The sequence below is a fragment of the Rhea pennata genome, chromosome 4, assembly GCF_028389875.1.
Source record: "Rhea pennata isolate bPtePen1 chromosome 4, bPtePen1.pri, whole genome shotgun sequence".
NCBI lineage: Eukaryota > Metazoa > Chordata > Aves > Rheiformes > Rheidae > Rhea > Rhea pennata.
Genome location: NC_084666.1, coordinates 82,337,687 through 82,353,656, shown reverse-complemented (window position 1 = coordinate 82,353,656; position 15,970 = coordinate 82,337,687). Strand labels below are relative to the sequence as shown.

The following is a 15,970-nucleotide window of genomic DNA, read 5'->3' as shown; positions in this document are numbered from 1 at the left end:
GTACAGGGTATCAAGAGTGCATATGCTATGGTGCTGCAGGAAAGATGAAATTATTGTGGTGAGTACCTCATATTATAGGCTAACATAAGAAAAGGAATGCCATGGAGGCTGTCAACTCCATGAAACCCTTGACTGACACAGATGTTCAGTGTGAGTGCTTGCTTCCTGGAGATATTTGTGAGGATACAGACTAGAGTACCAAAAGGTAGAAGTGCCTACATATGACAGCTCTCTCCTGCCTCAGCAAAGAGTCAAACTCTAGTCCACTGGGACCGTCAAGAAAACTGCATTTCAGTACAAGCTGACATTTTAGAGCATTAATAGTAATATTCAAAAACTGACAAGGAGAACAGAAAGTGTAGCAGTGACAATGGCTTTCAGAGAAATACCCTGGCATGACAAAAACAATTTTTCAAGACATTTTTATTTTGGAACCATATTAAGTGTTTAGTGTTCACAAAGAGTCCATTAGGAATATCATATAAATGCACTGCTGTAGATTATATATGAATTTACATTTCAGGCACGTTCCACAGACTACCTCTATAGCAGTTCACGTTGCTCCAGAAGCCCACAGACCACAGGATGAAAAATGTTCCTCTAGGAGATGCCAAACATGAGGAAAAACTGATCATGAGAGAAAGAGCCCTTTATTCCCACACCTTTGTATCCAGGGCATAAATGGAAGAATTCAGGATGTACAGGCCTCTGTGTATGTGGGAGCAGTCTTGCTTCTCTGAGACTGCAACTCTAAATATTGCACAGACCAAGGGATCAAGAGCTTTAACCACACTGCAGTCTAAACCCTGCTGAACAAGCTGAAAGAGCCAGCTTAGCAGCTAGGGTGCTAAAGAGTCAAGCTGTCTATTGAAAGGGTCAAAGAAAGAAGATTTGCATGATGGAAAAAAGATGAAAATTCTAATCCATAAACTACATTGGTCTGCAGTGTTACAGATAAAAAAATGGATCTTAAATTCAAGGCTGTGACCTTATGGGTGACTAAAATTACTTGACTGATAGACAACCTGGTTCATTGTGAGCTCTCCAAAGATACTAAGTTGTTCTCTAGAATCTGTCCACCAAGCCATAAAACACCAATCTCTCCTTATAGTGGCACGGAAATCCTGACTATGCAAACAGAAACCAAGCTGATACAGTGATATCTGCCAAACCTGCAGGGCACACAACAGTGCTGTGAATGGAGATTTGGCCCATTCATCTCATTTCGCTAAGCTCTAGCTCAGATAGCTGCAGGTGACTACCTTCATCAGCAATAACACCAAACCTGCTGGAGGTGTACGAACAAAAGATTATCTTTTCAAAGGAAAATCACAGAACAGCTGAATGGGAGCATGGGTAAGGGGTATGGCAACACAGTACTATCTCAAGTCTTGTCACTCTAGACTGTATTTTCATATTTACACTAAGAGTATCAGTAATTAGTTGGGTAACTCAGAAATTAAGAGAGAAAGAGAATAATAAAGTAAAAAGTGGTGAGAAAGGCTATAATGTACCGTCACTGACAGAAGTAGCCATTACAGGAGCAGCCCACACTGGGGATCCTGTGGAACAACAGGGTTCTTGAAGTTATTCAAGATGCTTTTTGTTCAGCTGAACGAGTCACAAATTTTCCCTACAACAATGCCTTCTTTCTCATCCGTGTAGTTATATGCGGTTCTGTGTCGTAAGAACAAACACCTGCACCCATAAAGTTACAATCCAGCCTGGCACTCCGGTCTTAAATGAACTATTCACTGGGCAAGACTGAAGCTTTTCACTTCTGTTATCTCCTATGTCACCTAAGCCATTTGTATTAATTTTAAGCCATCTTTTCCAGGAACTCTCTCCTACATGAAAGTAAAAGCATCTTCACATCCGTTTTAGCTTGGGACACCTGCTACAATCCAATCTTAACTGCAGCCTATGTGGATTCAAATGCAGATTCAGGTCTTTATTTTGACTTCAGCACTACATCATGGAGTCAGCAGCCTTCCCCCCCCCACTATGAATTCTGACAAACATTCTCTACTGAAAAGTCACCACGTCCTAGCTTCTTTCTGATCTGAAAACCAACAATGCAATTTTGAAATTCCTCCTCTCTGTCTTGAAACACACTGAATGGCAAAGTGAAAGGTTCATTTCAATCTGGATCAAATAACAAAATCAAAATTAAGAAAAAGGACACCATGTGCTCAGGAAAAGAGTTAAATATTTAGCCAGCAAAAAGCCACAGCTTAAAGGAAACTGTCCCATGTAAAAGAAGAAAAAAAAAAAAAAATGAAATGAACTGGGAATAATTCTCTGCTTCTCTCACTTCAGACCAAAAATACTCAACATTGTGTTGATTCAGTCCAGAGAGATCTGAAATGCTTGTCTTGACTGACAGTGTTCATTGGTTCAGAGAGAGCAACCTAAAAATTAAGTAGAAAGTACATACCCTAAGCATAGGAGCAGTGACTCAAGAGTTGTGTACTTCAGCCTGCAAAAGTAACACTACAGTCCCTCTCAGCTGGGAATAAACTCTCTTTAAATATTCTTATGTGAGTGAGTAAACACAAAAAGACATAATAAGAAATAAAAAAAGCTCGCTCATTGCATAGAAGTGACTGAAGTACAGCATCTCAGAGATTTTCCAAAATGCTGCTGAACTTTTGCTACCATGTGCAGGTTCTCATTTCCCTCCCAGGACAAAAAGGTCTTTAAACTGGTCTGGAAAAGCATTTTGATCAATTGGTAGACGAGAGGTAAATATGTGATTATGTTACAGGACTGAATACCAGCCTATGCAAGCAAATTCTCTTCCCCAGTACAAGCTTGAGAAAACATCTAGACAACCTTGTGCAAGTCATTCTCTCCATGCCTTGGTATTTCCAAGTGTAGCAGAGACAATAATGGCAACACCCCCTGTAATTATGCTTTGAGATAGGATGAAAGAAATCAGAAGTGGGATATATATACAGGTTGACAATCACTCACTACAGCTTCTTCTTTTCACTATCATGGGAATTCTGCCAAGCATCTTAAACTAGACACTGAACTTAAAGCCATCTGAAATCTGACAATGTAAATTCAACCGTAGCTGTGTAAGAACTAGCATTATTTTTTATATGCAGCGCACTATTTCTTCAAAATCTGTGTCAAATATTGAACCCTACAAAGGGATTTGTTTCCCCTCCCCATTGAGTACTTTGTCACAGACATAAACAACAGAAAGGTTGCTTACTTCAGATATGAATGGAAAAAAAAGGTATGAAGTCTGGCTTTACCCATGACAACCGCAGTGAGAGAACAAGAAGGCAGAGAAGTCTATACCAACATGAAAGCTTTTAATATGTCACTGAAAGTCAGATTCAAATGTCAGTTAGATTTCTTCATTAGTCAAATTATTGTGTCAGAAAACCTTAATGATGGTGCATACTCAGAAGAGAAGAACTGTGGCCACAGCTTGAGCTTGCCTCTAGTTCCTCTGAATTCACGTCTTTTTTTCTTTTTTTCTTTTCTTTCTTTTTTTTTTTTTTGAAGGAAAAAAATAAAGGTGGAAACAAAACTCTTACAAGAAGTAGGAAAGTCTTACTGAGGAGGAAAATTTTGCAGGGGCATTCCTGGGTGGCTTGATGCTCAGCTGACAGAGGGTAATTCCACCAACATAAAATCTGTTCCCACCAGCTGAGAATCTGGATCAAAGATTAAACAGAAAAATGCAGTTGTCATCATAAGCTTATGTTTACCTAAATAATAGTGCTCAGTAGAAAGAAAGGAGCACAGCATAGTGACTTAACATACCAAGACTTTGAGACCTGTCCCACCCTCACCTTCTTTCTCCCTATAGTCATCCTAAAATAGTTTGCACTTGCCTTGGACACTCCTTGGTAGCAAGAGATTGCTATTCTCTTTGTAGCAAGCTACCTTGCCCAGCCCTTGACAATTGTTTTACAAAAGCTGAAAATTTTCTGTGGGAACGTACCAATATCAAACTTCTGCCAGAAAGATTATTTTTTAACTCTAGGATTGAACTCCTAGCCAAAGGAATCAAGTTAAAGAAATGGACTTAAATCTCCTCTATGAGTATCAGCACCCCAGTAAAGCAAATACCACAGTAATTAGGTTATTTCAGCTACAGTGCAGGATCCATAGCTTTAAAATAGTCTCATATGCTGCATATACAGCCCCATAATTTATCCATCTTCCATTCTAAACCTCTCTAACCGATCATATGTGAAACATGCATATCAGAAAAGACATCAAGACCATACCATTAGCTGCATTACAAGCTGCAGAAGCAGAAAATGGCACAAAGTGTCTAAACCTTTCTATTAAAGATGCTAGATTCTGTTGCAGATTACCTGGCATGCACAGCTCTGCTCTCTGAGAAAATAATGCAGGCACTCCCTGATTAAATTACTCCTGCAATGGAAAAGACATTGAGTAGCCTGCCTGTTTTGATTGGCTGTGTAGTTACAGAGCTCTATGAATATGGAAATAATTGGAAATCCTACACCAATACAAAAGAGGAATACGTGGTCCACAGAAAGAATGTCTTGGGGTTGCCTGAAAGTAAAATCATGGTATAACACTTCATATCCAGGTTCAAAGTTAGAAATAAATAAGGGTTACTTCACTAAAATCTTAGGGGTTTCAGTAGAAAAACAGAAGCCTTTTCAAAAGTTCTTATAGACTGTCATACTCAAAAAGAGGTAACACTAAGAACTGGTTAGACCCTAATTCCTGTAACTCGAATATAGACATTTGTGTCTCCTCTGCTGCTGAGGTTTAATAGGGTTACAGCAGATAAAAACCTTGGCTGGAAACTGCTTAGTTCACTTGGACAAAGAACTTCTGATCTTTTTAACTGTTCAAAGACAAAAGGATTGTAATCAATGCGTGAAAAAAATGGATAGCCATTCACCAAGTCAAGCAAATGATCTGCAAAGAGCAAAATTACATACCTACACTAATCTGAAAAAATCTGTCGCATAGCCACATCCAAGGAAAATGAGGTAACTAGTCCACCTGTACTAAACACAAATAACACATCACCCCAGCATAAGAGGCACTTTTAGTAAAACAGGTCGGCTTCACATATACTCTCTGCAGTGGAATACAGTGCACATTCAGGCATCTCATATAGCTCTGGCACTCTTGGTATATACGTTGCTCCCTGGAATTACTGGCAAACAAAGGATGTTACAGTGAACTTCTTCAGCTTCTACTTGGATCTTGTAGCAATGGGCAGACCAAGAACCAAGGGAGGTACTAAAGCTGTATTTGGACAAATGTAAATGTACAAACATGCATGGCTCTAAACTGCTTTTTGGCTGCATCTAAAAATTAGGGTCGCTATCTCATTATAGTACTCTTACAGGGTTCCAAGATATGTTCTCAAAACATACCTTCATAGTTGCTGCTTTATGATTAAAATCAACTATTTCTTGGTAAAGTTAGTTCTTGAGAATTTTAGAGTGAAGCATTATTTTCCCTTCTCTACTGCAAAGAAATTTTCCTTTCATTCCTTTAACGTTACATAAGTGCTTTTCATTTCCTGAAAAATTCTCATGGAAAGCTGGGATATTTGTGGAATAGTTTATTAATTCATTCACAAACACATATTCTTGGTTCAGCTAAGTGTGAGAAAACTTCAGGATGCCACCACTGCCATTTATCTCATAATATCACCTTTCACTGCCCTGCAAACTGGAAGATAAGTGATGTTTTCTTGAGGATGTTTTCTTATTGCTATGACTCAAACAAATTCTACATAGGCTTCTAAGCTAATAACCACTGCTTTCATAGTAAATGGATTAATGGAAAATATTTTTATTTCTCTGAGTTTTAATTTATTACAATTTCAATCCATGTTCTGGTATGTTATATAGTCTTTTCAGAATTTTTTAATCTAATAGTAATTTGATGAGGGAAAGCAAGTGTAGATAATTTGCTTCAGAATACACAGTACCATGTCTTACCAGTAGCTTTATACAAGTTTTCCAAAAGTTAACTTAAAATCCCTTCTCTGAAATGAAAATGCTTCACCTTCTTGCAAATAAAATAATAAAAATTTTCCTGTAAAAATGTTGTTTCAAAGCTATTACATCTATCTTCAGAACAGTCAAACTGAAAAGAAGTGGTTTTCTTAGGTATCTGCTCCACATTAAAAGCATGCATGGGAAAAACATTTTATATTCCAAGTTAAAGCTCCTCCCTTCTGAATCAGTACCACTCCTAAAGTTTCCCGCTACTAAGGATGTCAGTATCAATGTGTTCATCCTTAATGTCAAGGAAACATCAGCTGTCAAATACACAAAGGTAAAGATCCCAAATATAGACACAATAAGAGAGAGGAAGGACAACATTCTCTGGACTGGATAAGTTGGTATCTAACAGTCCGTTCATAGGTTCAGAAGATTGGTTTAAAAAAAGATAAAACTAAAAATGCACACAATGTGTCCTTTACAACCTGAAGCCCCTTTGTTCTGATACTGAGTGATTACCACTCATTTCATGCACACACAACATCATCTAATTATGTTGTGATCAGTGTGGCTAGCAGTTTCACAGACATCTTCTCTGAAGTAAATTCATATGGAAAAACATCCAAAAAATCTTAAATTATATAAGGACCAAAACTGCATTTTCAAGACTGAACTGCACTTCATGCTCTGCCTTAGAAGCCCTCTCAGATGGAGTGAAACTATCACACTGGTAGCAGAGATAACAGTACAGGTGACAACTCCTCACTTTTCACAGTTCATATGCCAGCACAAGATGAGAGTGAAAGCACAAACTGATGACAAGCAGCTGGACAAAGTAACATCTGAAAGCCACTGAAGCTGCCTGCTTTAGTGCATGTGTCTGGGAGCCCTTTAGATACTCAATCACTCCTGCGCTTTGAGTATTTTACCCCACAATTCTTAATTGACCTTACTTTCCAAAGCAGTCACTTACTAGATTCTGTCTAAACTAGGCAGAGCTACATATGGCTCAACAGTCCTGAAAAAAATCAAGTTATTCTAATTCCTAAATATGGCTGTATTATAGCATATCATCTAGCAGCCAGAGCTCTGAGATGAAATGTAGGAAACAAGTCCTGTTTCTGGTTCTGCCACTGGCCTACTGGACAAGCCCTTGGTAAGTCCCTTCACCACACATAAAACAGGAAAGCTAGAGAATTACATCAAAATCTGAAAAGCATTATAAACAGCTGATTATTAGTGATATCTGGCTGTGGGCCAGATAAATATTGGTCCAGTTTCTCATACTGGAGAGGAAGACAGCAGAACTATTCGACTTAAGTTGTATCAACTATTTATAGCTTTAACTTTACCAAAAAAAGTCTCTCAGAAATAGCAAGCTAGAAACCTACTGCTGCTTCAGCCCTCTCCAGCAGAAACAATTCCCAGGGGTCTTTGCACACTATTCCAAGATCACTGGGGTGCATATTGTTCCATTTCTTCTTGCCAGTAATCTGCAGTACCACTTTGAGTCACACATTGGAGAGGAAAAAGGAAGAAAAAAAAATCTTTCTTCCACGATGATTTCACTTCAGTAGAGTTTTTAAACACTTTTTTGCTATTCTTTCATTTCTAAATAGGTGGTTATGCACACGTCCAAGTGGCTCATTTATGTTTCCCTGTTATCAAGGCAACACAACATGTACGCTGTGCTATTCATGTAAGAAGAGAGGTAGCCCACTTCATCACAGAACAGACATAAAAATGAAAACTATCATCTCTTCTATCTACCTGCTAATGAAGGTAACGTTCCTGTAAAGTTCTCTTCTACTGTTCCCTCCCCACCTTCTTTGCTAGATTTTGCTCAATCTAGTTCACAGATGCCATTAGCAAAAAAATGAACTCACCTGGACACCTGAGTTACTTCATGCAATCTAGTTGTTCTTCCTACATTAATAGTACCACCACTGCAAGTCCCCTCTGTCAGGCTGGGAGCAGGCCACCAATTAAGCTGGTATAATGGCATGCTCATTTCAACAGCAGCATGATCAAAGGGACAGCAGAACTGTAACTTTGAAGAGTTTAAGGTAAATTTTGAAGATCCGAATGATGTTTTATGGTAACGTACTCTTAACAAGACTCCTATGGGCTTTGACAGTGCTTGGCATGGAACAAAGTGTTAGCATCTTACTATTTAGTCTAAAATATATAAATCTGTTGATGATGAACCAAAAAAAGAATAAAACACAGAACTGTAACTGTTCTGAATCTGAGCAAAGCTCCTGCCTTTATAAAAAAACCAGCTATTGTTTTCAGCACAACACAGAATGTAGGAGGGAAGAAATACTAGTTTTGCAGAACAGTGCATTATATTTCTTCCTTAGGTTCCTGTGAATGGAAGAAGATACATTGTTTGGGTTTTCTTTTGACATTCCATGGAGGAAATTTAAATAGTTCACAATGCTTTTTGTCAGCCAAGAAGTTAAACATGGTTAAAAGTGGTTGCACTGCTGATCCTTCAAAGCTGAGACTCAAAATGAGTATTTTTGGAAAAAAAGAATAGGCTGTCACATCTGTGTTTCCCAGTGAAGATGAGAAACGAGAAAGGCTTACTGCACCCTTGACCAGTTATTACTTATGGCTGTCATCTGAATGAGTAGTTAACAAACCTAAGAGTAAAAAACTGTTACTAAGGCCCTCCTTTCAATGCTTTGCTGTAGCTAAGGTATAACACAAGGAATAAAGTATTTTCCACTTGATCAACATGCTAGATCATGACATTTCTTTGAAGCAAACGTTGGCAACTGCCATGGAGCTGTTCAAGCTCCCTGGAAGCTGTGGGAGACATTCAGTGTATGGTATTTCTTATCAAAGACTTTATTCTTGAGCCTAAATGCAATCAAGTCTTAAGGAAAGGGTCCCACACAATTATATGAATGAGCTAAATCACCAGGGTTCACCCAAGCCCTCCAGCTTCATGGCATTCTGCCAAAGGCCTCTCGTCAGACCAAGATATGACTTCAGACATAACTCCTTACATGTGATATTGCAATAGTGTTCAGAGGCCCTCACAGAGACTGCAGCTGCACAGTCAAAAAATGCACACATGACAAGGCAAACTGAATCAAATATTTGCACCCTAAATAGCTAAGGGGAAAGCAGTTTGCCAGGTGTATCTCAGATCCATTTATTATTTGGTGCTCAAACTCCAGTTTCCATGTTCTACAAGTTTTCTATCCTGTCACCTCCTTCAGTGGGTCTATCCTTGACAGTAACACACAGCTCTGCACTGACTTCTGTTGACCAGCCTTTCATTTCATGTGTCCCCATCTACACTAAATCCTAGAATGTATCCTCTCTACATTTCCTCTCATCTCTCTATATGACCTTCCCTCTCAAGCTAGATATGGCAACTTGACTTACACTATTCATTCCAAAAAAGCTTCTGTTTGACCACCCTGATGGTAGGGACAGCTTTATTTGCCCCAAGAAAAGTGGTTTGCCCTGTGATAGAAGAAATGCCCTATTTTCAGAAGGGATGGTTACAGGTCTTGTTTGAAAAGAGAAAAAAAAACAAAACAAAACAAAAAAACAACACTGAGAACTTTCATACTGCAACGCTGAGAAACCAGAACTAAAGTCCCAGAGAAAAAATCTTGAGCAGGCCTAGTTGATTACACATTTGGGATCAGCTGTGTAGCACAATTGGGTCCAGCCATATCTCTTTGCTTCAAACCCTACCGCATTGGCCTTTCTCATCAGAACTCTAACAAGGGAGTGAGATTTCTGTCCTGTAGTGTCAGAGTACAGCTTGTTCAAAGACCAAAGTACACAGACCACAAGACCTGGTAGCTATTCACAGTGACCATGCTTAGAAACCAGTCATACCTAGCGTATTGCAAGTTGTCATTGCTTTTGGTGTCAGGCAAATGCTGATCAGAGTTCTGCAGAACGTTACGTTACTACATTCACTAGTGCAGAATAAGGCCCAACTTGAAAGACATTTTTCATTGTACCACATGTCCTAAAGAGAGGTGAGGTAAACTAGCCAGTCAAGTACAGCAGGTGACACATACAGTACTGAAGAAATTTTTCTGTGTCAAAGAACATGAAATAAATTAAATATAATGGTGAGAACTTGTCCTGGATAAGAGAGGAACAAAATGGGTTTGGGGATGAAAGAATAGAACTGTGCTGTCTGAAAAACACTGAAAAGGAAATTGGATATAAGAAACTAGAGATTCCTCAAGAATCTAAAAATTACCTCAAGTATTCTCCAAAAGATGTGGTTTGATGAAGCCTTCTTTCATCAGAGAGGTATCTCATGGAAACTCATGAACAATCTCTCTCCAAGAGATGCAACCCAAAGTACAAGCTACATACAAACAAGAACATCTTGTCAGGAGAGAATCAAATCAGCAGGATGGGGCAAAGAAACCTTAGTAATATAAGCTAGTATATAAAGATTAAATGCATTTCCCTTTCAATTCCTTATGTATATCTTCCATAAATGTTTCTAAGTATGTTGCCTACTTTAGCTGTTATGAAAAAATATTTTTACTATATTTACTCTTAACCTAGCTTGAGTTATATGTGATTTAGGGTAACTAGACAACAACTAGCCTTTCCTAACTAAGGGTATGGCAAATCCACAAACCAGGTAACTGGGATTACAGATCTAACTGACACTGTTCACTGCATTCAAGGAGAATTAAAGCAAGCCACAATCTCTGCAGCATTGACTAGGTAGAAAGCTGGCATCATAAACATCAGGAGAAACAGAAATACCTCCCAGTGATCATTGGTAAACAAAATAGTTGGGACTGAGCAAGATATCGCAGTGAACATTCCAGTCCCTAAGATCAAGGAATTCACCAAGGCAAGCTCAAGTTAAGCCAGTAGAAATGTCAGCATATCAGTGTTACATATGAGATCCCCTTTGAGAAACAGGGCTGAATACCTCACAAACTGGAGAGCAGAAGGAAAGAAACACAGCCTAATACATCCTCTGCCAGCAATGGTGGGTGAGAGATGACATTTGTTGAGAATACATTCCAGAAAATGTGTTATGATGGCATTAGTTTAATATATTGCTTCATTTTTAGATTTTTAAGGCAAATTCAAGTTGACATTATTTCTGTGGTAGCGAACAAGATTTTTTTTTTAAAAAAGCAGAGAATGGGTTGCAGGCATAAGTTGTGTATTTGCACTTTGACAGGGTATGGGTTTGTAACTCCCCAAAATAGATGACAGAGAACACTGATATTTGATGTTATGTCCATTAAAGAAAATTAAGCCTCAATGTTTTAAACCCACTTTTTAATTAATTTATTCATGCGAGTGCATTGTAAGTATGTATAGGAATGTAAATGCTCTATAAGCTTAAAAACAGTTCATTGTAGTTTTGTAACTCTACCTTGTATCCCTAACACATCCTACACAAAAGAACTCTTGATGAAACACTGAAAGACAGATCTCTTGAACAGACCCAATACCATTTGGGATTCAAACAGCAAATTGTTTCAGAGATGTAAGGAACCAAATAAGAAAGACTTAGAATGATTTTTCTAAATCAAATAGGTTTCTGGATCTGCAGCACAACGTTCCTGCCTTAAAACAAACTTTACCTTGTAAGAAATGCCACAAAGATTCAGAGGGATTGATTTAAACAGTGATAAAATGACAGAAGGCATCTGTCGAAATCTTGAGTTATAAAAACGTGAACCTTGCCACAGAAACTAGTAGAAAAAAAGTCTATCTTCCTGGAGTCTCAACATCTTAAATTGTTGAAAAAAAACAAAAAAACAGTATTTTCTAATTCCCCAGACAATCATAAGCCACTAACAGTGGTATCTCATACAAATTCCATTTTCAGCACAGTTACACATGGGCAATGTTGCAGTGACACCTTCCTGCTGAACCAATCCTCATAAATAATGACTCAATAGCTTGGAAAGCTATACATTTCTCATAACTAAGACATTAAGCAGAGAAAGAAATAAGTAGCCTAATAAGAATCACTATTTTTCTAGATACGTTTTTGAATTTTTTGAGTACTATTAAAAAAAATAACACACCAGCAATGCGTTGTGTATGTTTGAAAACAATTAACTTAAACATTTCCAGAAAAGTCATCCTACAAGGAAAGTGATTCATAGTGGAAACAATTTGTAACTCAGTTTTACAAAGTTTGCACAAGAATTGCCTATCAAGGGCAAGAAAACCACTCATTTGCACACTTAATGTGAAAATAATAGAGGAGAAAATCAAATTAATTATAAACACACTTTATCATTGTTTTTAAGCATTCTCCCAAGCTAGAGTACACTACCAAAGAGAAATATGCAGACCTGCAGATGCAGATACTGTTGAAATAAAGGATTTTAAGTGCTGCATAAGTAAGGAACAGTTTTGTGACAGAGAAATATTCATGTTTTATAATCAGAGAGAAAAAGAATAAATAGCAACAGGTTAATCTCACTAAATACACATGAAAAACATACAGAATCTACTTCATATACTAGTTTCTGAGACGGAGAAAGAAGATTGCCTTACCTCAAATACAGCTGGAAGAGAGACTAACAATATGTCTACATCCTTTCTTAGTTCTCTTCATGAAAATCTACAAAGAAATACAAAATAGCAAATAACTATCTTCCCTACAGCCAGGATGTGTCCAGGAGTAACATGTTTTCCAATAAAGCCTGGTGAAAAGAAGAATCAAAAAACGACTCAAAAAGACAATGCTTTCAAAATAAAGGAGAGGGAAAAACTTTGCTCTTAAAATTCTCAGTAAAAGCTTATTACATGTTGAGGGAGCGTGGACATCCAGGAACTAAAAAATACAGACAGAAATGTGATGTCATCTCATTGTTTTCCAGACATTTTAATTTGGTACATTTGTCTACAAAATAAAGATGGCAAATTCATCTACACAGAACTCAGTCACTGAAGATCTGAAAAGACTTCTATTCCACACACATGGGCTCAAATGATACAACCTCACTAACTTGCCTTCTCCTCCCAAACTACATTGCTTCCTAAAGCTACACTTGAATGTTAAATGCTTTGGTCAAGAGTTCATCCACTGACCTGCAATGAAAGCCTTGTGTTCAGCTCCAACATTTTCTAACAGCAAACAATAAAAAAATGGTTTCATGGAACAAATTGTTAAAAAAGAAAATCCTCACATAAGCTCTCCCTGAGGGGGAGAATATATCTACAGGCTTTAAATTGGCCAGGCGGATTTAAGAGGAAGCAAAAAAAAAAAAAAAAAAAGGCAGCTCTTTCTGTTGCGTCAAAGAGCTCACTGTGCAATAGGAACAGTGAACAGAGTTGTTAAACTGGCAAGCTTTTGCTGAAGACAGCTTTTCAATATGCTCTCAGCATCGTCTCCCAGGGCTGGCTGGAGACAGTCCCACTCCTCTAACATGAGCTACGCTCCTTCAAGAGGAAATTGCTCTGAAAGACAGTTTCTATAAACATGCTGTTCAACTGGTTTTGCTGCATGTGGTGAGAGTAATTATACACATATACGTACCAACATTGACATATAAGAAATGCATGTTCTTGGGGGAAATACAGGCATATTCCAACTGGTGATCATTACCTGAATTTAAGAATAGGATGCTGTTGAAGACTGTCTGCTAAAACTCTTATGCTTACATCGTTCAGTGTGTTGTTAGAAAGTAATTTTGAAAGATGCTGTACTTACAGAGGAAGTCTCTAATGTAATTCCATCTAGATTCCATTGGGACATTGCAGCCTGAGCAGCACTTACTGATGAAAGGAAATCAGTAGTCACATGCAGCTGATCTGCTTTGTGATTAATGCAGAGAGCTTGTAGGGCTCTCAGTCTGTGGCTACAAGAGATGAGTTAACCAGCTCTCCTGGGAACAACCGCTACATGACAGAAGACATCATCCGAGACTGAAGCACTGTATTTACTGTGAAGAGAACAAGCAAACTGAACAGCCTGGTTAGAAGTGAATAAAACCACATTCATCACCAAATATGGAGAATTACCATACAGCTCTCTGCATCTGAGGAAATGACCCTGTACCCCTCTTAAAAGCAACAGAGATCTAAGCAAAGGCATTCAGAGCACAGTTCAATCTGCTCTCATCCAGGTGCCTCTACCTACTCTATCTAGCCAGCTGAACTGCATTCTGAGCTTCACTAAAGGCAATGAAGGATGACTATCTCAAATAAAAAGTTATAAATACCTAGCTTCTTGAAAAAGTGTTTTGTGTGTGGCAGAATAAGTTTCTGGGTAAAGTATACCTAATTTAAAAGTTAAAGATGGTATTTTCTAAACTTTTAACCCCACATGCTCCATCTAAGCTCCTCTTTGTGCACCAAGCAGAGCTGTAATCAGCATGCTGTATTATGCTTTCATCACACCTGGACAACCCACTGTGTTCAGAGCTTCAGCTGCAGTGTCTCTGCAGCTATGAGTGTAACTCTGGCCAAATGAGATTATGGTGATTAATAACTGTCTATGCTGTGTGCAGGAAAACTACAACCCAGCTCAGTTTCACAGACCTAAGGGCTAGGAAAGTGGTTAAACGCTTCTCCTGCCCATAGGACTAGCTAAAAGTTTCCCATTACAAACACCTATTTTCCACTGCTCATCACTGTGAAATTACAGCCTGAGGGAAGTTGATCACACTTGCCCTCTGCTTGAAATGGATTTTTGGTTTATATTAAGACCATAAAAGTGCAGGTATTTGTAATTATATATGCTTTGAGCAGGTAGCTGGACCAGATTATCTCTGGGGTTCCCTTTCAATGTAAATTGTTTCATGCTTCTGTGAAAATTAGGTCAATTAATAACAGCTGCTTTAGCCTATTACAGAAATGAAGTAGATTGTGACCAAAAAAAAAAGTGTTTTGAAGCACAAATTTAGATTTAACTGTGAAATATTATGGACAACCCTAGAGACAGATCTCCATTCTGTTTTTTCATGAGAAGACACTAAATCTGCTGAAACATGCACACTTGTACCGACACTGTACTAACACTCAAAGTCCTCTGCCACTGTTCACAGAATGGGTAAGGTTGGAACGGACCTCTGGAGATCATCTAGTCCAACCTCCCTGCCCAAGCAGGGTCACCTAGTGCATGTTAGACAGGGTTGCATCCAGGCTGCTCCAGAGGAGGAGACTCCACAACCTCTCTGGGCAACCTGTTCCAGTGCTCTGTCATTCTCACAATAAAGAAATTCCCCCTCATATTCAGGCAGAACTTCCTGTGTTTCAGTTTGTGCCCATTGCCTCTTGCCCTTTCGCACAGGACTATTGCAAAGAGTTTAGGCTCATCCCCTTGACACCGTCCCTTCAGATACTATTCAGTGCTAACTGTTCAGTTCTGAACACTTCTGTATCAACCAGAGCATCACAGTTGCCCTAATGGAGCCTTTCACAGGTGGTGCAAAGCTGATTTGGTGCACTGAAGTCAAGATCTGCAATACTGCCTTGCAGATCATGTATGCCTGCACTGGATACATGCTCCCTGCTATGCTGCCTGCATCTACTACACATATTGCGAGTAGCATCTACGACGCTGTTACTCAGAGGTCTTGCTTAAGAAACAGGACAGAGCTCTCTGACCTCTCTGAAATTATCAGAGTGAAGGGTTTTACTTCCCAAGTCCAGATGTTGGGCATGCTTAATGGAAGCCTGTTAACTCTGCTCTTTCAAGCTTGAATCCTCTTCACATAGCTTCTGTCTACATCTATGTCCCCTTTAGACTTCTTGCCTGGTTTGAGCTATGCTATTTACATGATGTCATACTAGGACTACCATCTCCACCTTCCCTGAAGGGCTGAGTAGAAAAGCAAATAGCTGTTGCTTGAGGGAAAAAAAATGCAGTGACAAGGACTCCATAGATCTCTGTGAGGCACAGCAGTGTATTCACTTCAGAAAAAATTATTCACAGATTCTTAAAGGAGGAAAACGCCGAAGTGTCCAGTAAACACAGTCTCAAAAAGAGTGCTGTTCCTACTACACTGGAGGTACCC

At 38.7% G+C, this 15,970-nt stretch overlaps 1 protein-coding gene across 3 annotated transcripts in view; it reads right to left on the bottom strand.

Annotated features, from left to right (window-relative positions):
• CSGALNACT1 (chondroitin sulfate N-acetylgalactosaminyltransferase 1) overlaps positions 1 to 15,383 on the bottom strand; it is a 54,950-nt gene extending 39,567 nt beyond the window's left edge. Inside the window, exons 1-4 of one of the 3 annotated variants that reach the window (XM_062574454.1) lie at positions 13,663 to 15,383; positions 13,489 to 13,557; positions 12,504 to 12,570; positions 10,213 to 10,323 (exon numbers count right to left, since the gene is read on the bottom strand). The gene's annotated coding sequence lies outside the window, so the exon portion shown is untranslated. Of the gene's footprint in view, positions 1 to 10,212; positions 10,324 to 12,503; positions 12,571 to 13,040; positions 13,107 to 13,488; positions 13,558 to 13,662 lie in introns of those variants that run through there. The other 2 variants (XM_062574455.1, XM_062574457.1) reach the window with 2 other exon arrangements.
• Between the last annotated feature and the right edge of the window lie 587 nt (positions 15,384 to 15,970).